The 23551-nt window shown below is 41.4% G+C and overlaps 1 protein-coding gene and 3 non-coding genes across 6 annotated transcripts in view; 1 reads left to right on the forward strand and 3 right to left on the reverse strand.

Annotated features, from left to right (window-relative positions):
* The window catches only part of LOC109981977 (partitioning defective 3 homolog), a 377174-nt gene that overhangs the window by 343112 nt on the left and 10511 nt on the right, over positions 1-23551 (reverse strand). The window lies entirely within an intron of this gene.
* trnaw-cca (transfer RNA tryptophan (anticodon CCA)) lies at positions 1529-1600 on the reverse strand. Its single transcript has one exon. It is a non-coding gene; the product is annotated as a tRNA-Trp (tRNA).
* On the reverse strand, positions 1989-2060 carry trnaw-cca (transfer RNA tryptophan (anticodon CCA)). Its single transcript has one exon. It is a non-coding gene; the product is annotated as a tRNA-Trp (tRNA).
* Positions 23028-23099, forward strand: trnaw-cca (transfer RNA tryptophan (anticodon CCA)). The gene has a single exon. It is a non-coding gene; the product is annotated as a tRNA-Trp (tRNA).

Below are 23551 nucleotides of genomic sequence, written 5' to 3' on the forward strand. Positions count from 1 at the left end.
CTTCATCAGCGATCGTAAAATAAAACGCAGATACTGATAAACCTGATCCAGGCTGATAATCGGTCGACCCCTTCTTCCTTTACTGTATGCAGGTAATCAACCCACTTTTTAGACAACTCTAAATTTCAGCAGACCGAGAAAGTGGCTTTAATTGAAGCACAGGTTGGTGAGCGTAATGTAACCTCAGAACTAATTTGTACTGCGGAGTGTGCTGGTCATGCTTTGAGAAAAAAAGCAACACACCGTGACCATAGAACTACCCAACACACTTCACACAAGATCACACACATCACCGTTCACAGTGAAGGAAAGAGGGAGCATCTGTCCTAATCCCAGTAGGTTTAAGAACAACATATGTAGAGCAGACGTCGACATCCCAGGAGTATAAAGGCCAGTAAGAGGGAGTGGCACCTCACATGTTCAGACAATACACCATGCTCGCCGCATCTGCACCCTGCAAGCACAAGATGAGCTCATGAACACATGAGGGGGGGTCCTTTAAAACCATGTTCACACACAGCTGCTGCAGCCTGCATTGGAGGCAAATTAACCCCGTCTTATTTCAACAATGAAAACGGCTCAGGTGTTCAGCAGAGCCAGACCCCCCCCCCCCCCCCCCCCACCTCTCCTTCCAGACCAAACAACTCTGAGTTTGAGTCTGAACCCTCTCTTCAGCCATGTGGGTTTCTGAAAAAAGAAATGTCTGAAACTCAATCCAGACTGGCCGATCACAACAAACCCACTGTCCACCCACTGCCCCACTTCTCGCAGTGTAAATTTAGATATATGGGATATGCAGGACTAAATATTGTTGGCGTTCAGTTTGCCAACGTGGAGATCACATCAAATCTACACACAGCCTCCAGCGTGTTTATCCCCTTGTTTGAATTCACCCCCACCTGATAGTTCTGGTTATTCTGGTTATTTTTTCATGAGCACCTGAACGCAACATATAATTATTAAATCAACGGTCAAACTATGCAGCTGTGTCAAATCTGTCAGGAAACTGCCAAGTAGTGTTTAGATTTACCGACTTCCTGAATGCATCAGAAGTGATCAATCTGAGCTCTGTTCAACAAACAAACAGTTTGAAAGTTTTCTTCTCCTCATTAGCACAGACCTGACAAAGCTTGACTTTTTACTTTCTGGAAATCTGCGTCATGATGTTGTTATCTCTGCAAATTTGATTCCTGATAAATGCGAGCAAATCACAGGAGAGTTTTTTTTTTTTTTTGTTCGGGGCTCAAGCCGCTGAAGTGAGCTTGATTGAGTCTACTGTTGACCTGAGACTCAACACATGAACAGGTAATACTCCGGGATATTATGGACCAAGAAAGGAAGGCTTCAAGTCTGCAACATCAGCGCCGGCCGCAGTGGCAGTCATTACTGGGAAATTCCCATCTGTTCCGAGAGGTTTGCATCAACTATCAGACAATGATAGACGATGATTGCTGACGGAGTGAACACACCGTGGTTTGCCTTTATTAGAAGTCCTGGTGTTGTGTAGATACAAGGCCGTGAAAACATTTGACCCTGACGTGATTTGAACACGCAACCTTCTGATCTGGAGTCAGACGCGCTACCGTTGCGCCACAAGGTCATTCCTCATAGGACATGAGAAAAAAAAAAGAGAACTTGCACTGGAGTCATTCCCATGACATCAGGAGACTATCCAGAAAAAAAAGAAGTACAAAAACTTACAGGACCATCAGCTTTTGTGTGTTCATGTTTTGACCCTGATGTTCATATTTTTACATAAAACTTTAGACCCACTGCCAACTCATGTCACATACGATCTGAATTTCTCTTCATGTAGAGAGCTTTATATCTCCACCATGGACACAGAGGTTCCTTTATAGCGCTGTGCAGCAAGACTTACAGACGATCAGCAGAAGAACACTAACGTGGATCATCTTCTCTTAGTTATCTAAACTCTTCGTATTGGCAGAGTTTTTGTCAAATTGTACATTTGCAGCTTTGAAAACATTTGACCCTGACATGATTTGAACATGCAACCTTCTGATCTGGAGTCAGACGCGCTACCGTTGCGCCACAAGGTCTTCCTCCATATGGGAAAGAAACGTTGAGTTGCAAGCTGTCGTTGTGAAATGTTAGAAAACAGAAGCCTGTTCTAAAACAAGCTTCTCAGAGAGTTGTTCTCTGAGCTCAGGTGTTCATGACTTCTCACTGGTGACGTTGAAACTACACTGAGGTCAACTAGAGAATATGTTTTGTGTTTGATTGCTCAAAGAAATAAAAAAATGACCCAAAATACAAAGAACTTTACATCCCTGGAAAGACTTTGTATGGCACTTAAAGGTTCCTGAAGCCTGAAACCGTCTGCTTTTCTAACATGGTCTAAACACTGATTAAATCACCAGCTGTGTGAATGCCCACACTGACACCAAAACTGAACTAAAACGCTAAAATAACTTCCTCTGTCACAAATATTTAGCACTGTGAGCCAACCAAAACGCCTGTACTGTTAAACTCTCCCTGTGATGAAAACTCAGTTCCTCCAAAGGTTCCCGGTCAAGCGTCTGCGGTGGAAACGTTGCCATTAACATCTATTTAAAGAGTTGTGTGCATATTGTGAGTTTGTGCTGCACTTGATGCTGTGAAGCTTCTATTATATTGTTTTCCCAGACTTGTAATCTGAGCTGATTGTTGGGAATGATAATTGATATTTAATAGATCATAAATAATCAATGTTATTCTCCATGGACAGAATGTCATACCAAGTCACAAAATCAGTGTGATTAAAAAACTGAAGTGTGATATGTGATTTGACAGAAGTGTGTTACCCCTAAGACATATACTGGAGAAGGTGAGAGGTCGACGCTGAAGAAAAAGTTGTGCAGAAAGTTTCTCACACTTTCCATGAAGTTGTTCTGATTTGAGGCAACGTTCCTGTGAACTTCCCAGATGGAAACTAATTATTTCAAAAATACACCACCACCACAGGAAGTCAAAGAACTGTAAAAATAATGTGTGTGGGAAAACTTACTGTAGCTAGTCATTTCTTCAGGACAAACTGCACGACTCCTGCCTCCACAGGCAGAGTCTATACACACACATGTCAAACGCAGGATGTAGATGTTAAGCTTCGTACACTTTGTCTCAACACTTGTTGATCATTTCTGAATCTTTGAGGGAAAAATCATGAGGCAGGGGAGAGAGAGAGCTGATGAAAACATTTTCATCAGAAAAACTCTTAGCCACAGAGAAACAGTCAAGAGTTGGACTCAGGGAACACATGAGGAGGAAACCGTGTGAAGGAAAGCTCTCTAAAGACGAGGAGAGGAGGAGACAAACAAACAGATGTGTGTTTAGGTCTGCTAATATGTCAAAGTTAGATCTAAAGGGTGACACCGACATGTCCTGCACGGTATAAAAACAGGTTTAACATTGTGTGTGATAGATATCCATATTGAGTAAAAAGCAGCAGTAGTTGTACACAGGCTGAAGTGCTGACTGCTGAGTGCATTCAACAAGTGTATGTTGTTTGTGCCATAAAGAAAACCACACATCACTGCCATGCACCATGCAGAGACGGGTCACAGTTACACACAACACGACGTGCAGAATTATCTCAATGCATCTAATATCTGCATCGGCCAGTCAGCGTTTATTCTTTTATTTGATTCCCAAGGGTGATTGAGTCATCACTGCACGGCGTCACACAAACGTTGTGTATATTGTGCATACAGTACGGCACAGCAGTGACCCACTTCAGTCCCCCAATTTCCATTTTCCTTTTGTTTTCCTATAAGCAAACCGGGTTTCGTAATCTGAGGAGCTTTCTTCCTCAGCGCAGCCTGCTGCTCCATGCAACAAAACAAAAAAACTCAGAGCAAACATGACCTCTTTCTCAGACACTGAAACAGTCAGACATGTTTAGTCAGTGAGAAGCAAACACAGACAGACAGACAGACAGAAACTCGCTAGACAATTATTTAAAAGTTTAACAAATAATACGTTCTTTCCACAGTTCAGCTTTACGCTGTTACTGATATGGTGGACAGGTTCTATAGTCTCATATAGTCCTTCATCTCATCTAATGAGGCGCTTCAAGCTTTGGGAAATGCTCATTGGCCCTAAAGACTGAAGAGAAACATTCAGTGGGAAATGTCCGAGCAGGTTAAAGGTGAGAGCGGGGAGATTCAAAGTCAGGTTAGAAAAGCATGCAAGGATAGGAGGAGGCACATGAGAGTGAAAGTGAGACAAAGAGGAAGGTTTGTCAAAGTTTTGACAGAAAGATTAAATAGTAATTAAGAATGAAGAGAGTATGTGCAGAGCATCATCTTGCTGCACAACGTTCAGATCTGCAGGTTGTGGAATCTGCATAAAGCATCTGTGGTTTAAAACATGGATACAACCTGCAGGCGACTGGGGATGTCCGTGTCATGTATATAATTCTTTGCATTAAATTCCCTCTATGAACTCTTAATGTGTTTAGAGTCTGATGTCTGGTTTGATATCCTAACAAATGTGTGAAAACAAATAAATAGAGGATTTAAGAGCTGCCCAGCAATTAGAGGAACGCTAACTTCAGCCAAAATGTCGAATCATTATCCAACTTTAAGTCTCATTTTAAAGGCAGAGTCAGAAGCTTTTTCCTAAATAATAATAATAACAGACTTCTCCTAAAGTGAAGCTGCTCAATTGTCCCTTCTGGGCCTCCATACATGTGTGGTGGTGACTGTGTCTGCAGAGACTCTGTCCTCTGACTGGATTTTACTGGTCTGCTTTGTTCTGGTTGACTCAGGACGTTTATGGGCGGGGAGCAGGTGTGTTTCATCCAGCCAATAGGAGTGCAGCTGTTCTGTATCATCTTAGATAAAACTGTCAGAAAAAGAGAGAACTGAGATCAAAAGGTGTAAAAGGGTTTTGTGATGCAGTGATAGCAGATCTGACTCCAGATCAAGAGGCTGTTTGTTCTGATCATGTCGAGATGAGTACGTCGGAGAGAGAAGCGTTCAGAGATCAAAGCTGCACAGCGGGGTTTTACACGACTAAGCTTCTTTCCTGGAAAGAGCCTCACCTGAGTGAAACTAACAACCTGCTGGTCTCAGATTAAACCACATTAAACACACGCTCTTCTCTGCTTTCTTGGAAGTCTCTATGATTTGGTGATTTGCTCATCTAAAAGCAGAGCAGGTGGATTACTAATTCATTACCACCTCCTTTAACATGGTGCCAAGTGACGATGGGATGTGTAGTTTTTTTTGTTTTCAGCTGTACTGTCGTCTCAGCCGGGATTACACTCATAGTCTTTTGTTCTTGTTCTTTTTTACAGAACGCATTCAAGTACAGCTACCTGACAATTGATCTTCCTCTATAAATTCAAAGCTTGATCCAAAGGCAACTGGACTGGTTGAAGATCTTGAAGATGTTGTGGTAACGACTCTAGGTGAAACTCTATCAACGACTCTGATGTGAGTCATCCTTTATCATTAGCATGCTAATGATCCACAGAGGGTTACACTTCTAGCTCTGTCCGGCAGAAAGTTTAGACCTGAAGAAGCCTTTCAGACGAGGAGAGGTGAAACATCTTCAAGATCTTCAACCAGTCCAGTCAACTTTGGATCAAGCTTTGAATTTAACCGTGACCTGGATGACTGAGGACCTACACAGACATCTTCCTCCATATTTTTTTTATATTCTGATGTCACATTTTATCACACAAGTTTCTGTGAGATCTCCTATCCATGGAATCGCCTCTGCATATGTTACTACACGGGGTGAGGTTTTGCAGTCTGGCCGGATCGTCCAGTGTGTGCAGTCGGATGATTTTATGGTTAAAAATCGGGAGAAACTGTCATTATGTGTGGTCTGCTCTTAAGATTTGAAAATCTAAAATAAAATGTAAAAAATAAAAATGTGAGGGTACTTTGTAAGAAGGAAGGAAGGGACACATGTCACTGTTATATCATTGTTGTTTTGTTTTTGTGCTTGTTTCTTTCTTTTTCCCCTAGTAAGGTAAAGTTATTGTAATTTATGTGTCTATGTGTGTGCATATGTATGTGTGTGTATATGTTTATGGATGGGTGGGGAGAGGGGGTATGTGACATGTTACCAAGAAAATAATTGGTCCTTAATGTTCATTGTATATCATGATATGGAATTAAAAAAGAGATATTTCAGAAAAAAGATTTGAAAACGTTCCAGTGTGAATCCAGCCTTTACTCTGCTGAAGGAGTTTTGTGTGAGGCTGAACTGTAAAAGAAACAAGAAGTACTGGTAATTTTCTTGATATTAAACATATAAACCAAACTCCTTGACAACACTCTGAGTCGGCTACAGTCCTGCAAAACGCTGTTCATTTGCCACAGGCCCTTAGTATGTAAAGTATGTGATCCCACTGCTCTCCGATAGAGCTTACATGTTGAATGAGCTTTTATTTAAAGTGCAAACATTAAGCAGTGCATTTAAATCCTTCATTAGTTCAGACCTAGTTTCTCTGAGCACCTTTTAAGCACTTTTTCACATTATTCTACATGTTTGCACATCGATAAAGCCAAGCATGCAGCTCCACTCAAACGGCTCTGCAGAAACCCCCTCGTGGCTCACAGCCTGCACGACACACACACACGAGAACATTCAGCTCAGGTTTCACAGGCGGTTTGAAAGACTTGTGATTTGTGCCATCTAAGCAAATATGTCACAACTCTGAAGTAATAATGGTTTGATTATGACATAAAGATCTCAATCAATCCAGGGTGGAGACTTATGACACAGCTTCTGAGTTCGGTCCATATTTATGTCAGTGTCGGTGTGATGTGTTAGAAAGTGCTGACGAGCACACGGCAAAGATTTATCGAGAGCAGGAAGAAATATGAGACATCATTTTTTTTCAGAATCATGAAGGTAACGTAAGGAAAACTCAGATTGTGGAGTGTCCCCCTTTGTCAACTCTTAAGAGCAGAGTTAGGAGGAAACACACATGGCCTCTCGCAGGCTCGGCTGTTTTCTGTTCACTGTCTTGAAATCTGGCAGCAGGAGCGGCATTCAGAGCCAAAGTCTGACAGAGACGCCTGGCTCACACACACCGTGAGCCAAACTCCTGCAGCCTGTGTGCAGACGTGTGTTTGTTTGCGAAGTGTAACTGAAAAAGATTTCCAGGATTAATGTCACTATTCTGTATACTTAACGCTGGAGTTTAGATTTAGCAGTGACACAAAAGAGTCCAACTTTCTCCTCCCCTCTGTGCAAACAACAAACAGTACGTGATATTTGTTTTCCTGCATCATGCTTCAGCTCTTACACAAAGAGATAAGTCTCTGTTTTATACTTGATATAAACTTATATACTTAATATAAATGGGTTTATACTTAATATAAACCCATCACTCTCTGTCTCTGAGTCTAATCTGTCAGGTAAACACTCGTCTTAGAGAAATTCCTGATCGAATGAATGAAAGGTGATGTCTCCCTGCAAACCTCTCATCGACATACTGGGAGGGAAAACAGCAGACCCCTCTGAGCATTACAGGGTTACATTGTGTCCTAAAGGCCCTAACACACACAGTAGACGGCAAAGAACTAGTTGAAGCAATCACATCACCTCACATCTTGGCCAAAAAGTTGCACTTGAACACACCACAAAGACTACAGCTGACGGACAACCACCACGTACGTTCTGCTCATGCGTGGGGGCAAATAACTCTCCATGCCAGCAGGGCGCGGTAGTCCGTTGTTATGATACGAGAAGACCATTTTCACCACTCGTATTATAGGTAGTCTACTAATGGAGAATAATGTCTGATAAAAAGTTGAAAATGGCGCTGGTGTTGTCAGCGCCTTGGTCTTTTAGTGGAAAAAGAAAAGAAGAGGAGGAGACAAATAAGGAGACAGCGCACTAATGGGTGAAAGTATGGAGACTACAGCGACATGCTCAAGGGGCTTTCCTGAACCTGAGAGGAGAGCTGGAGAGAAATGAAACCTCCAAACAGCCAATCAGAGAGATTCCTCTCACCGACCGCAGATTCAACATGTCAAATAGGCTGAAAAAAAGCGAGGGAGCCGGACACACCACAAAAAACTAGGGCGACTACCGTCCAACTAGGACCTGTCAAGACCTAAAGACAATTTTTTTTTTATATATATTTATTTTTGGGCTTTTTGTGTCTTTAATGGAGAGACAGGACAGTGGATGGAGTCGGAAATCAGAGAGAGAGAGTAGGAAATGACATGCGGGACATGCGCACTAACCACTGCACCACCAGCGCCCCCCTGAAGACAATTTCAACCAACATCTTAAAAAGTTTATCTGGAGATAATTTCCAACCCTGCCTTTAACTGAACTTTGTACAGCAAAAGCAGCATGACGACTAAAAACAGGTTTTTTTTACACATTTTTCAGTAAGTTCTATAGTAATTGTATTTTTATCTTTAATGTGCAATTTTCACAAAAAGATGCAACAAAGCTACCAGTTTATAATGGTGAAATATTCCCTGAGAAGTGTCGACATGGGAAATCCCTCACATAAAAAAAAAAAACAGAGTGTGTCTTCTTTCTGCTTCTAACTTGTAATTTTCAGATTTTCCCATGATGCCCTTGAAATGGCAGCAGAGTGTTCCCACATAATGACTTCAAATTAAAAACATTTCTAAGGTACCCTACCATGACTGATGAAGTGTCTGCAGAGAGAGAAGCGCTGTCATCAAAGGTCTCCCAAACTAAACAGAGGTGTTCGGTTTGAAACATTGCTACAGCACAGAAATAGTGAGTTCACATGGGTTTGATCATCTCTCCACAGGAGCAGCAGCTGGAACATATAACGTTAGAAAGAAGTGAAACAGGAGACAATATAGAGCATGTGATGTTTCCAGGCTGCTACGCCTAACTCTCTCTTTCTGCTAATGGATAAACTGTACAACCTGCAAAACCTCAGAATGTATCGCACCACTTTGTCTTCATGTCTCAACGTGATCCATCATCATACTCTTTGCTTTTATCTGCCAGCAGCTATTCAAAATGTCTCTGAGGTGTTCTCAGCATTAACTCAGAAATCCATCGAGCAGATAATGAGTCTAAATCACAAAGCATCGTGCAAGATTGTTGGCGCATCTGGCTCTCTAAAGACGGACCTGTTGACTGCGAACAGCAAGAAAAAGGAGAGCTGAAGATGTTTGAGTGAAAAGAGAATGAAGACGAGGAAGAAAAAGCAGGAGAGAGGTGAACCCAAATACAGACGGGACAGGAGAGTGCAAAAGGAGGACGGAAGAAAAGAAAGAGGGGCTGTTAAAAATAAAGACGACGACAACAAGAGGGGAAGGAGGTTGAGAGGGAATACAAAAGATGTTGAGAGAAGACACCTCAGGCCGTGCTGCAAGGTTAAATCTAATGAGCTCAGTGTTTATCGACGAGTAAATTAGAGACACAATTACGCCGGGGAGAGTAGAAATCTTCACGCACACATGCATGTACACACACACACACACATCTATTCTGGGTAATTCCAGGACCTGCTGATGCTTGAAACAAGACTGTAGCGTAAAGCAACCTCAATACATCTCATTCCCTCTGGCTGTGCATGAAGACGGGGTGCCGGCTGAGCGGAAAATAACCTCCAGGGTGGATTCAAAACAGCATGAAGCTTGAGGAACACGGACACCTCAAAAAAGAACCACAAAGTCTTCTTCTGTCTCCATGGTGACCGTGTTGTTATGACTCTATTTGACGCCATATTCAGCTCAACATCGCTCCGCTTTAAGGTGGCGTAAGTGTCTTTGTATCAGAGTGACTGCTTGTAACCCCCGCCGCTGCTCCGTTGTCCCTCCTCGCCCGCAGTCCGGTGCTTTCACTGAGGTTGTACTCATTAATGTCAGGGAGTGATGGAGGAGAACGCCATCAATCTCCCTTAAGGACCACCGGAGTTGAAAGCTTGGTGTGAGAGTATAGAGCCACTGGAGGGGATAAATGTTCCTGTTCCACAGTGACTTCTATAAAGGATCCATGCACTGTTGGTAACTGTAAAGCCTGATTTATATTTGTGCCTTGAATGCAGCCTAAGGGCCTTCGCTGTTGACAGCAGTAGTACTTGTGCAATGTGTCATTATTGCTTTGCCATTAAACTGCCAAAACAAGAGTTTATGACGGGGTTTGTCTGCTACTGTAAGAGCATTCTCAAGCCTCTTAGTGTTCTTCAAAGAGGACTGAGTGTGCACTCACACTAGGCAATGCGCACCGTGCCTTAGCACGCTTCGTCCCTAAAGTCCAGTGAGTTTGACTAGTGTGAGTGCTCCGTACACTTCCTTGGCCTTGGCCCAGGTGGAAGAGGTGTGTTTTGGCACAGTACGCTTGCTCACTCACAAGCACAAGAACAGGTACGCAACAATAAAAAATCAAGTGCTGTCTTTCATAAACAAGAAATCCAGGGATGTAAGAGGGTGGTATCAAACCAAACAGACTAAAACTAAGTCACAAAGTCAGTAAAGATTCAGCCATGTTCGGGGAGCTGGTGGCGCAGTGGTTGGTGCGCGCGCCCCATGTGTGGAGGCTGAGGTCCTCCAGGCAGGTGGCCCGGGTTCAGGTCCAGCCTGTGGCTCCTTTCCTGCACGTTGTTCCCAACTCTCTCTCTCTCCCTGATTTCTGACTCTGTCCGCTGTCCTGTCTCTTCAATGAAGGCACAAAAAGCTCAAAAATACAAACAAGAATTCAACAGCTACAATCTAGCTTGAAGCACAATGTCCTTCATAGATTGGTGGGAAATTTAAATACACTTCCAAGTTGTAGGGATGTGAAAAAGGGAGACTCATTGGGGAAACAGAAAAGACTCTGAGTGCAGTGTCAAGGTCAAGACAGTTCAACTAATTCAACCAGCTCACTGCGTTCACTTTGAATAGACTTGTTTATGGAACTAAGCAGATGATTGCACAGGACTGATGTAATGCTAAAGCTAATCTTGCAGCCCTTTCAGCCAATCTGACTGACACAATGATCAATAAGTGGTGAAAGCTACGACTACAAGGTGGAGCTAAGAAAGCGGATTTGTGGTTTTGGCTTATAATGAATGTCTAAGGAAGGCCGCAAATTTGGCCCTGGATGAGTCGAGACAGAAGTTTGCAGGTTGGACTTTTTTCCTGGGAACACTGCAGGCACAGCGTGAAAGAAGGTGATGAAGGTTTAAGTGCCCTGGGGCACTCCGTCGTTTGTAAAGAGGAGGGAGGATGGGAAATCTATTTGGTTGACAGACAGAGGGTTAAAGAAACCGGCTCAACCAGACCATTCACCTCAGCCTGACAGTGAGCTCATACATGGAAACACACACACACACACACACACACACACACACACACACACACACACACACACACACACACACACACACACACACACACACACACACACACACACACACACACACACATGCTTCTCTTCTCTCCGGGATGCCATTAACACATGCCAAAGAAAAAAACAAACATCAAACTGTAAGGAAGTTGTGGTGGAGCCTCACTTTGAGGAAAGTCATTCTAATTCATTGGTACACATGTTGCTGCACACACAGAGACCTCTCAGGGTTTGTTTTGTCAAAGATAAACCAGTCAGCACACTCTGTGGTGTAATGTGATCCCAGACACCCAACACCCTCTGCCAGTCAACCTTCTTCTTCCAGGCTCTGATAGTACCTGACACTTCACAGTAAAGTCAAAAAATCATAACATTTAACATTTCTTTCACTAATTTATCCATATCAACAACCAGTGATAGGAAGAGTGTTGCATCACCTCATATTACAAAATGTCTGAGTCAAGAAGTTTCACCTGAACACACCATAGAGGCTCCTAACACAAGATCCATTCTGCACCTGGTAAACTAGGAATATAGATATTCGAGCATTATAATAATGATGCATTGTTTTGCCTTCGATTCTCAAATCAGTCTCCCCAACCATTTGAACAGTTTGGTCTTTTCTGCATGTGTGAACATAAACTTTCTCCTGCCAGCTCCCTTTGTAAAACTTTCTCCTGAAGTCCAGGTGAGCTGAAGTGTGAATGAGGGCAAACAGAGGGGGAAAAACAAAATGCATTGTGCTTGTTCTAGAACTGTCTCTAAACATTACTTTTCATTGATTCACATCTCTGGCAGCTGATTACTCAAGCCTACAAAAAAGGCAAAACACAGCCTCTGCATCACCATCTTCTGACTCTGCTTCACCATCTTGAATAAATTGCAAAACACTTTAAAACCTTTTCATTTCATGTGGCCTCCCGAGACGCCTCCTTCTGTCCAACAGAGAAAAGCCTCACGCTGTGGAACGTTTGAAAACCAACTTTGAAAATGTTCAGGCTGGTCTCACATTTTCTAGGAATTTTCCGTGGTGAATATTTGAAAAGATCTTCAGATTTACATCAATCGAAGTCTGACCGTTGGTGTTTTGTGTTTATGTCCAAAAAGAACTACAAACCAACACTTGTCATGAAAAGCGAGGGATGGCAACAAAACCAAGGGCACAAGAAACAAAAGCACATTCCTGACAGCTACAGCCAGCGTTACCAAACAGAAATGTTCTAACCTTCAAATACAAAAGTCATTCCCTTGTGTGTAAAGAGAATTCAGAATCACATGCAGTAGCTTCAGTAGCGGAGCGAGTGTGGGGGCAGAAGGTGCGGCCGCCCCGGGCCCACTGTTGTCTCAAGGGGCCCACTGTTGTCTCAAGGGGCCCACTGTTGTCTCAAGGGGCCCACTTTGAGCCAAATTTAACATGCATTTTGTTATTTAGTTGAATTTTCTAATAAAGTTAGTTTGACTAGGTCTGAGTCTCTCTTTTCTTTTGCCGTAATCAAGACACACAATGTATTTTGTAGAGCAGAGAGGGGCCCCCCCTCCACTGCCAAGGGGGTTCTCAACTTCGGCAGCAAACAGCACCAGCAGGGTGCTGTGGCCTGTTTGTAATGTCATTGATTCCACCTCTTAGCACTCCCTTTGCTGGGCCCCCGCTGCTGTCTGGAGTTTTAAAAACCTAGTCATCTGTCTGCTTTATTTCTGTTTACCTCGCAGTTTTTCGTAACATTAAAAGTGTAAAAAACTAAATAAAAAATGTTTTCTCATTGACAACTCAACCCTCAACAACTCAACCTGGCAAGTCTCCTCCCGTTGCTAGCTCCACTAACGTAAACGAAACTAACCAAGCAAATAAACATGTTAGGAGGAGCACCCAGCTAGCTCCGTGCAGGAAAGCAACAGTGCTGATGAAAACTTAATTGGTAAGTTGTTTCCTCATTATTTGAGATTACGCTGAGATGCTGGTCTTTTGTTTGTGGGTGCATGTGTTGTAGACTGCTGTGTCTGCTGGTTATCGTACTGTATGAACGGCAGGCCATTGCTGTCACACTGTTTACAAAGTTTGTTGTAGTGCGTGGGTTGATAATGTGTGGTTTTATTGTATTGTCTGTTTGGCTGGATGAGCGTCCAACTTCACTGAATGTCAAACTGTAGTGGCCTTCTATCTTTGGTTTCCCGTCCGGCTAATAAAGTCTGCTTTACTTGTTTAATCGGTGGAATATGTGCACAGACATATCAGCACTTGTTCTGCTTAAACATCAGCAGGTCACTCACTGATAAGTCCCTGTCACTGTAATAACACCCTTTGTAATCTGCAGCGACATTTCTCTTCATCCCGCCCCGTCTTGTATCTCCATACAGCCGATACTAAACCATAAATGCTATACTATATTACTATATAGGCTACAGCATATGCTATATAGCCTATAGACAGTTTAAGGGCCCACTATTGGTCCCCGTCCCCTCTGCAATGAGCCATAGGCTCCGCGCCTGAGTAGCTTCACTTTCATTCCTTCACTCAGAGACTGCTCAGTCAGCAGTTATGAATTCTGGTCCCCATCTCTTAGGCACAGATCTGCACAGATGTGAAGATCTATTTGCAGGAAGCCATTTGTGGGCTGTCTCCTGCCCTCAGGCGTTACTGATCCCTAATCACAGGGTGTGAGATGGTCGGCCTGTCAGTGACAACTCAGCATCCTTGCAGAAAGCATCTGTTATCAATGTACTGGAAGTCTAACCCCAGCAGCTTCAGGAAAAAACCAACCCACCAATCTGTCTTGGTAAACCTAGAATGTCTTTCGATTTCTTTTTGGGAGGGCACATGTCTTGTACATGATGTTGTCAGACTTAGGTGGTCCCCATTTTCACAGTGGACCACTTGGTCCTATAAAGCAAAGAGGAAAATTTGGGCTCAAAGTTGAATTTAAAAGCATCTTGATTGAAGAACAAACCTGTGACAGGCCTCTGATTTCACATTCAAAAAGCTCCCATGTCCTCTTAGTCTGCACCAAATGACCCAATTTCATGGTCCAAGCAACAACTAATCATACCACAACATGTTCTGTGACCAGAAAAAACAAAATGTCTGGGCAGGAAATTACTGTGCACAGATACATCAGGAACTTTACATATTTATCAGTGAGAGTCTCCGGGGCAAAATCTCTAAACCAGATAAACAGAATTTACAAGAACAGCGTCATATAACGCTGAAAATTAAAACGGTAGAGTAATCCAGTGCTCTCGTAAAATCACAGCTTAGTGCTACAGGATGATCCTCCAGTGTGTGTGTGTGGGGGGGAGGGAGTCTTCTCTTTGCCTTAAGAACAGCACTAAATCCACAGACAAAAGGGTGTGCCAGCAGTATTCATTTTTTTTCATATCATGATAGACGAGTCATTGGATTGTTTTTAAAGAATGTGCCTAAAGAGAGAGGAAGCTGATGCTCTTTGTCTAGCTCTCGATGACAACAAAATCAACATCATCAATCAAACAACATAAAAGCACGATGCATATTTTCTGTCGGAGCACCAAAGCAGACAGAAGTCACATTTTGCCCTTTCTATCGAAGGCCTTCCTTGCAGCAGAGCAGCGTCAGCGTCTTCTTCTTTCCTGCAGTGGTATCCATAAGACAAACCATTCACCGTGTTGTTGCTCTCCTTGTTGCATGTCAGTTCAAACCAAAGGCATCCCAGCGGACATGAAAAAACACTGAGTCATCTTTGAATTATGTTTTTTCTTTTCATAAAGAACTAAGTAGCCTTGGGCTGCGATCGCATATTTGTCTTTGTTGAAGAGCGATGAAGAAGTAGTTCACGTCCTGAAAAGACCATGCAGGACAAAGCTGCAGCCAAGGTCAAGAAGCAGTACTCTGTGTTACAGTAACAACCAGGGGGGCGTAGAGTGAGGGGACTTCATGGGTGCTACACCTAAAATATCAAGCAAGGAATGGAAACCGCAAACAACAGCTCTAGGATCTGTGCAAGTCAGGAGAATCTCAGACTGTGGCTGTTTGAATCACACTTGGCTGTTCAATAAGAAGTGTCAGTTATTCCAGTTAATAACAACAAACTCCTACATCAGCCTGCATGGTTTGATATCCTGACAAATGTGTGAAAACAACTAAGTAGAGGATGTAAGAGCTGCCCAACTCCATAAAATCTTGTGTAGCAGGGCAGGAGCGCCAAGTTTAGCCAAAATGTCTAATCATTATCCAACTTTGTGTCTCATTTTAAGGGCAGAGTCAGAAGCCTGTTCCTATTAAAATAGAATATAGACTAATACAAAGGTAAAATGCACACCCATAACAAAAAACATTTAATAACAATAACAACAGTTATCTTGTAAACATCCTGACACCCTTTGTCAGCCAAAGAACATCAGAGTACACAGTAATGCAGATAAAAAGTCAAAAGTGTAGACTTTCCTAAACGATCATTCATCAGAGTTAAGCCACACTCTCTGAACTCTACCTCTGAATATTTCCACAACAGAAACTCTCGAGCCTTGAGAGCAGACAACAATGAAGCAAGGGAAGTCCTAACTTTGATTTGAAATACTTTAAGCTCCAGAGCACAAAACCTGCCGAACCCTTTTTCTCTCCAACGTTCATTAACTTCACAAAGAGAAGAATCCACTTAAGCAAACTTTTTTTCCTCTTCAAACTGCTCTGCTTGGTTCAAAATAAATCTCTCCAAATGACTGCAATATCCCACGGTGCAGCCACGGTAAGCCCTTCAAACATCAGGGATTTATTCTTCTCCTGTCAGCCTCAGCATGCCATTTCCATTTCACAGCTCTGTCTGGATTTTTCAGAGGGTCTCTGTGTGGGCCGATGTTTGAAAAACAAAACAGACAAACAACTTGAAGAAGAAAGATAACAGCGCTCTGTGTTGTATGAGAAGTGCAAAATCAGACATTTAAACAAAAATTCTACACTGAATTTTATTAGAGATGCAACGATTGTGAAAATCAGAGCAGATTCCTATATACATGTGTCTTTGTGCATTCTTTGTGTCGTTTGTTTTATAATGAGTGACTGGATGTAATTGTTGTTACTAGTCCACTTGAAATGTCGCTGATCCTTCCCAGAGACGATTTAAGACTCCCACACGGCCGCGATACTTCTTCTGCCTGATAAAAAAAGGCATCTCTAAATCTGTTGTAAGGTAAACATGATGCAACACAACTGATTCACAGCGGTTACTGAGATCAGTGCACACCACACTATGTGCCCGTGGGCCTTTGTTTGTTAACAGGGCTGATACTGATGTTAACCTGACACATTGGTTCATCCTAAATTGCAATTAATAAAAAATCAGATTAATAATTACGACAATGTGAGGTTTTTTTTCTGTACACTTATGACAGGTTTGTTAGCGGTTGTGTTTGCAGCATATGCTTAAGACAGGAAGGAGAGATTATTCAGTAATTTGGCAGAAGGAAATGAAAAAATGCCCTCGCTAAATGAATAAAAAATGATTTAATTTGACAACATAATAGATTCCAGACCAGCAGAGAACACTTTATGAAAACGGTTACAGCTGATCATTAGATGTGCGGCTCAAAGCGACGCCAGTCACCTTGGTGCGTTAATCAGGCTAAAGTGCATCCAGGGAGCGGCTGTATCAACAGCATGAAAAATGAAGCTCGCATTGGAAATGAATTCTGAATAATGGATGCTGAAAAAGTCCTGAAGCCAAAGCCAGTTTAAAATTAAAAATGTGCTTTACCTAGATTGTGAAACACAATGATGGCTTCAGTAAAGAGGCATGAGGCTGTAGCTACAGTCAGAATAGTAAGAAGTGTTTCCTGCAAGAAACAACAAGCCAGCTACCAAAAAGGGGGGAGGGGGGGGTCTCTAGATCCAACAGCAGCGATGCAGGATGATTTTGATCAATTGGTTTTCTACAATGGTCGTTAAGGTGGAGGGCGCCTGTTCTTAAGGCGGCTGCCTCGACTATGAAGCGCTGCAGGAAACACTGACAAGAGTAGTATAGAAGTTGTTATTGTGTTGCATTATTCAGTTTCATCTGCTATGATATACAGACTGTAAGTGTTTCAATAAAAGCTCCATGCATCCTCCAACAGTACACGACCATGTTTATTTACTGGAGCGATGGAAAGAAAGGACTGTGTGTGACGCCCGAGTGTTGAAAGGCCCAGAATGCATTAGTGGGATCAAAAGCGCTGACAGACAAAGCCACAGGGACACTTTGATGTCGTGTCTGAAAGTTTTCCAAATCTTACATGCTTCAATCAAATGAGTCCGATGTTTACAAAACAAATAATAAACCTCCATATAAATCAATTAGCAATTCATAATTGCAAATGCTTTTTCCCATACAGTGTGTTTGCAGAGTGTCATGGTGCCAGAGGGTCATTACTCAACCTCTGTTTCTACATCAAAACATGATGAGTGTTACTGAGAGGCATACAGATGTTATACTGATGTTCATTACAGCTTACAAGGAACATCTTTACTCCTGTTCGAACAGGACTGCTGTTACCTGAGAAAGTCTGTGAACTTGTGACATGTCCACAATCTGTGAAGTGACAGTTTCATCACACACTCATGTTTTGTTGTATAAGATTTAGCCAGCGTTTGGCACTGGTGATTTAAATGTATTCAAATGTTTCAGGAAGAAAACGTTTCATGAAAAGAGATCCTTTTTTATGTTTCCTTATGAGGCGGAAAGCACAGAGATAACACCACTGAGAGAGAGGTCAAAGGCAGTCCAATGAAAGCAGGTCAACGGAGATAAATATCTGTTTAAGCAGAATCTTCATTAGCTCATCTTTAAACATATTCTCTTCCTCAGGTCGGTTTCTCCCGATGGTCAACTCGGCGTTCGTTTTCATTGTGGGTTTTAATTACATTCACTGCAGCATAACAAAGTTATGAGGACATTTTGTGTCAGCGAACTAACCAGCTAGCCTGCTAGCAAAACTATCCCTTCGCATACAGCCCCGAGAGGCGGGACACATCGCCATGGTAACAGCAATCAGAGACGTGGCTGTGACACTCTATGAGCGTGGGTAGTAGGGCTGGTTAAAAAAATTGATTCATCAATGCATTGCAATTATTATTTTCCAAATTAAAAATCAATTCAGGGAAATCCTGAGATCAATTGATTTTTTTTTGTAATGACACCCCTTACCACTAGGGGGCACTGTGGGTAGTGTGAATTTTTATTGTGATGACACATCTCTCCACTGGGGGCACTGTGGGTGCTGTCAATTCAGGTCAGACACAATTTTGCACTTTTGATCATACTGTACTTTCATGTTTTATTCTTTGTTTATTAAAGAATAATGCAACGATAAAATACATTTTTGAATCAGTTTGTTTTAAACTAATACAAACACGAGATTATTTAAGAAATATAAGAAGCTACTGTGAGTAGTTATCTCGGTATTTCTCTCATCTATATGTAATATTGAATCTATGTTGAAGCATATTGATCAATATTGAATCAAATTAATATCGAATCGAATCGTGACCCAAATAATTGAAATCGAATAGTGAGGTTGTGGACAATACCCAGCTCTAGTGGGTAGTGTAGTTCCAATATCAAGAATAAACCATGTTTTTCTTAAAACAAGGTTGATATTGTAACCCACTCCTGCACGTCTTCCTAGGTTCAGGAGGAGCTAGGTCATGTGCATAATAACTATAACCACACACACGGATGGATTAAGGAACAGCAGCTCTGTTTACTGGAAACGTGTACCAGTAAATAAGCTATTTACATTAAGTGTACACATACATGGAAGTAACAAACGGGGCCCTTTAAAAGAAAATAAATTGTCCTTCTTTGTTTGTCGTGTCCTTTTAGATTGAGTCAAAGTCAACTGTGAATCGGGTTCATAGAGGCTAGCTCTGCTTTAAGTCAGAGTTTGGTCAGAGTTGGATATGTCAGAGTGCACTTGACGTTTGTGTGTTTGAGCTGGTACCAACCTGGGTGACTGGAACAATCCTACCACATGCAGATCGTTCATCCGACTGGTTTCACTGGATACGTCGAGCTGTATGGCTCACTGAATCTTCTCCACTTTATGTTCTCACTCAACAAAAAGGCCTGACCTGCATTTACAGACGTGCTTATGGTCCTTTATTCTGATCATGTTAATATTAAATCAAGGTTTCTCTAAGGTTTATCTCATCTGTTGTACAACAATATAACAGATCATAATAACATTGAAGTAAATTACTCTCTAGTTCAGAATCAAGTATCTCAACATTAGAATTGTTTGTTGTACTCGCTAGTTTAACAATATTTACATTGTGCCAATATCATGAATGAATAGAGTATTAAACTGTTTAAGTTTAACCAGTAGTCAAGTAACAATAAACACAAACCTTAGGACATAAAACCTTGCTGAAAGCATTAATGTATTTTTCTGAAGAAAATAATCTGTTTACTAGTTAAGTGAACAATAATGTTGTAAAATGTCTTTAACAGAAATAATAAACCAAATTCCTTAGTTTATTATTTCTCAGTAATTCAAAAACACCTCTAGCAACATGAGGAGTAAAAAGCTTTAAAACTCCACACTAAAAGAAACTCCCGTTTTTATACTCTCTTAGTAAAATAATGTTTGTTTGTTTTTTACCACAAAATGATATCATGAGCATGAATTATGTTTACTTTTATGAATTAGATAATCACAAAATCACATTAAAACGTTTGAATGACTTTGCACAGCAATAACTTTGCTGCTAGCAGGCAGCAAAAACTAGCTAAACGAACTGAGAGCTAGCTTAACGAGACACGTGGAGTGCAGCATTTTAAGATGACACACACACTTCACACAGTTTCATGGCTTCTGCAGGAACACTTACCACTCCCAACTGATGAATTATGGACTTTTAGTCAGCTTAGTTCTGCTGTTTATCAACTTCTCAAACTTAACATAGTGACGATCTCTTGCTCACATCGCGGACTTTTACGTCACTGCGCATCAATCTGCACTGTAAACCTGCTGTTAATTTTAGTCGTACAAAACTGCAAAAATAAAATAATTGACTTAGTAAGCAGAGCTAGAGTGTATTACATAAAATAAACAAACCATTAACTTGTGAATTAAGCCAATAATTATGTTGTTTATGACTCTTTCAATAACTATTTTTAACCTGTTTTTACCAGCAGGGTTACATACCAACAGGAGCATAAACCATCATTTCACATTCAGGTAGCTCATGGTCAGTCTACGTTGGATAGTTATGACATTATGGCTAATTATTAAATCCGCTATGGAGAAAATGAACAGGGTTTTAACTTCTGGAACCACACTGATGAGCTACATTGCAGCGTTACTTTTGTTCTGACAATATTGGATGATTCTTTTTTTTATAATTTCTCAGAACTTTTTTTTTTTGTCGGTCATCATCAAAGTTGTTTTCATCCATTTTGCTTTTCATTTAACTTTTTCAAGGTGTCACAGTTATTCAGACATGTAAAGCCCCTAAATTAAGAGTAATTTAGGAATTAAAGCAGCATCAAAGACGTATTGTTGCAACAGGAAGGGATCTTTGTAGAACATCTGTACCTTCACTCATCCATACATGATTAGAAAATAACCTTACAGGTGCTCCCTCTGAAAGATGTTAATTCAGGGGTCTTTTTCTTAATCCTTGGACAAACAGACCATGCCTGTGCACCAATAACAGTCTGTTCTGTTGCTGCAGTCCTGCCAGCAGAAATAAGCTGTTGACAAAACAGTGGATCACACCCAAGAGAGCCCGGCGTGGCCTGCATGTCGAAACACCGCAAACCACATATTTGGCCTTTGCTACAACTTGCTCACAGTTGGATCCAGCTGGAGGCAAGAGTTGTCATCTCACGGAGATATGGGAAGAGAAAAACAAGGGGAAACAACTGGATGCACTTTAGAAAGCTACTGTACTCAAAACAACACTAAACATGCTTTGATTTGGGTTTCATCCAAAGCATGACCAAGTAGTAATACAACACTGAAATCTATGCATCTTTAAAGCTCATATAGCTGTCCAAACCATAGCTGTCGGGTTGGTAATGGAGACCACTTGACTCGGTTGACTCTGTGGTCAGCTTTGACTTCAGCTCGTTCCATCAGCCAGTGAAACAGCCAGCCAGTCGATCGCGAGTCAAATGACCCATCAAACATTGTCCCACCGCTCATACGTTGGAGTTTTAGTTTTGCAACCAGGCGAGCAGCTCTGAGGGCAGATATGATCTCTGTGGTCGAGTAAGTTTCTTATATGTAGAGTCAAAAAGGTCACCCTTCTTCTAGCGCTGCAGAAAGGAACGAGAATCTTCAAGTCTATGTGTGCATTTATTCATAATCTGTAGCAGCTCTGCCTCTGAGAAACGATTGTGTAACTCTAACTGGAATCTATAAAACTTAGGGTGAAGTTTCTATCTTCACAGAGTCAGATTTAGCAGCTTCTCCTGAATGAAAAGTGGAGCTACAGAAGACTAGGCCATCAGTGAATGGACAAAATGAGTGCTTGTGTGCATTTTAACAGTAGAAACATGGAGTCTCTTTGTAAGACGTGTAAAGCATCAACACAGGAAGCTGTCAAAGCAGAATTTACTGTTAGAACATGTTGGGAAGGTCAAAAGTGCTTTTCTATCTTAGCAGCATTAGCTAACACAATAGTTCCCTTTTCTTTATTAATTGAGCAGCTTGTCACCTTTCTTACAATTTTCCATTTTCCCAAATCCAAACACAAGTTATTCAGTCCATATTTGATCGATCTCATGGCAAACAGCAGTCAAACCTTGTTTTAATCTTGCAGAGGGTGTTTTGACAGAGCAGGGCCAAGTCGATTTATACTTCTCAAACTCTCCACAGCCATCAAACCTGCAGCAACTTGCCAGGTGAAAAATGGAAAATATAAAATCTCCATGTATGCAAAAGAGAAGAAGCCAAAAGAAAAATCATTTAAGACAGGGTATAATTAATGACCCCCCTCTAATGAGCTTCAGCTTCTTTGAAACCAAACTCTGCAGGGAGGTTTTCTTCTGCCATATTCTTCCTTGTTTCTGTTGATTCCAGAAAAACAAATTCCCCATCTGACTCCCAAACATGGCCTTTGGCTGCCACGTCAGGTCAACAGAAATACATGAAAAAAGCTTAATGCTAACCTTGCCCAGAGCAGGCTTATTATCTTCTTATGACTAATCTGAGATAACAAACAGGAGAAGTATCTAGAGAGGGGTGAGCAGAGGAAGTGAGGTCGAGACAGAGACTCTTAAGTGTTACAATCACACTCCAGATCAGAACACATGAATCATTATTAAAAGCCTTGCACATCATCAGTACATCATTAAGTTATGTTGTCCTGCACACATTTTTCCCTAAGGGGGATGAGTCCTTTATTTGTCTTTAATCCTATGAATACACAGATTACATGAGTCAAGACCTTGTAGCTTAAAAAACGTGTTTGACTCAAGGTCAGAACTCTGCACCAAACATGTCAGGGTAAAAATATGAGGCACTTTGTAACACTGCAATAAGTAAGGTCTTTTACCTGCTTTTTGTAACATAACAATGAGTAAGGTCTTTTTACCTGCTCTTTTGTAAAGTGTCTTGAGATAACACTTGTTATGAGTTGACGCTATACAAAATAAATTGAATTGAATTGAATTGAATTATACGGTTAGGCTTGTATTTATTACACAGTCTGCCAATATCATATCATGGTAGTGACCCAAGGGCATTATCAAAGTAGATATTGTGACCATGAAGTAAGAGACCTTGTGGCGCAATGGTAGCGCGTCTGACTCCAGATCAGAAGGTTGCGTGTTCAAATCACGTCAGGGTCAGTGGTTTTCATAGCTGAATGTATGAGAATTTCAAAGATACTGTGGAAGTGAAATGTTGAGGTTATATGAGATCATCAATGTTCTGTGCTTCCCTGATTCATTCAAGGCTATGTGCATTACTATAAACTTGTATGTCCATTTTTATAGTGTAGATGAAACCCATATGTCTGTCTACAGTATGGAGCATGAATTACAGCAACAGTGGGTTTTCTTAAAAAATAAAAGTAGTGCATGAAAACAGGTCAATTGTAAGAGTCAATACATCGACACACAAACAACAATGGATTGTCTCGTACAAGTTTGTGTTATAATTTGAAAAAGTCATTTTAAATTCTATTACAGATTTAATCTGACGATGAAGCCCTGAGTTTAAGTGATGGAGAGAGGAATCAGCTCTGATATTAACAGCACACTTTATCCTGGATAGTCTCCTGATGTCATGGAAATGACTT

This window comes from Labrus bergylta, chromosome 20, assembly GCF_963930695.1.
Source record: "Labrus bergylta chromosome 20, fLabBer1.1, whole genome shotgun sequence".
NCBI classification, from domain to species: Eukaryota; Metazoa; Chordata; class Actinopteri; order Labriformes; family Labridae; genus Labrus; species Labrus bergylta.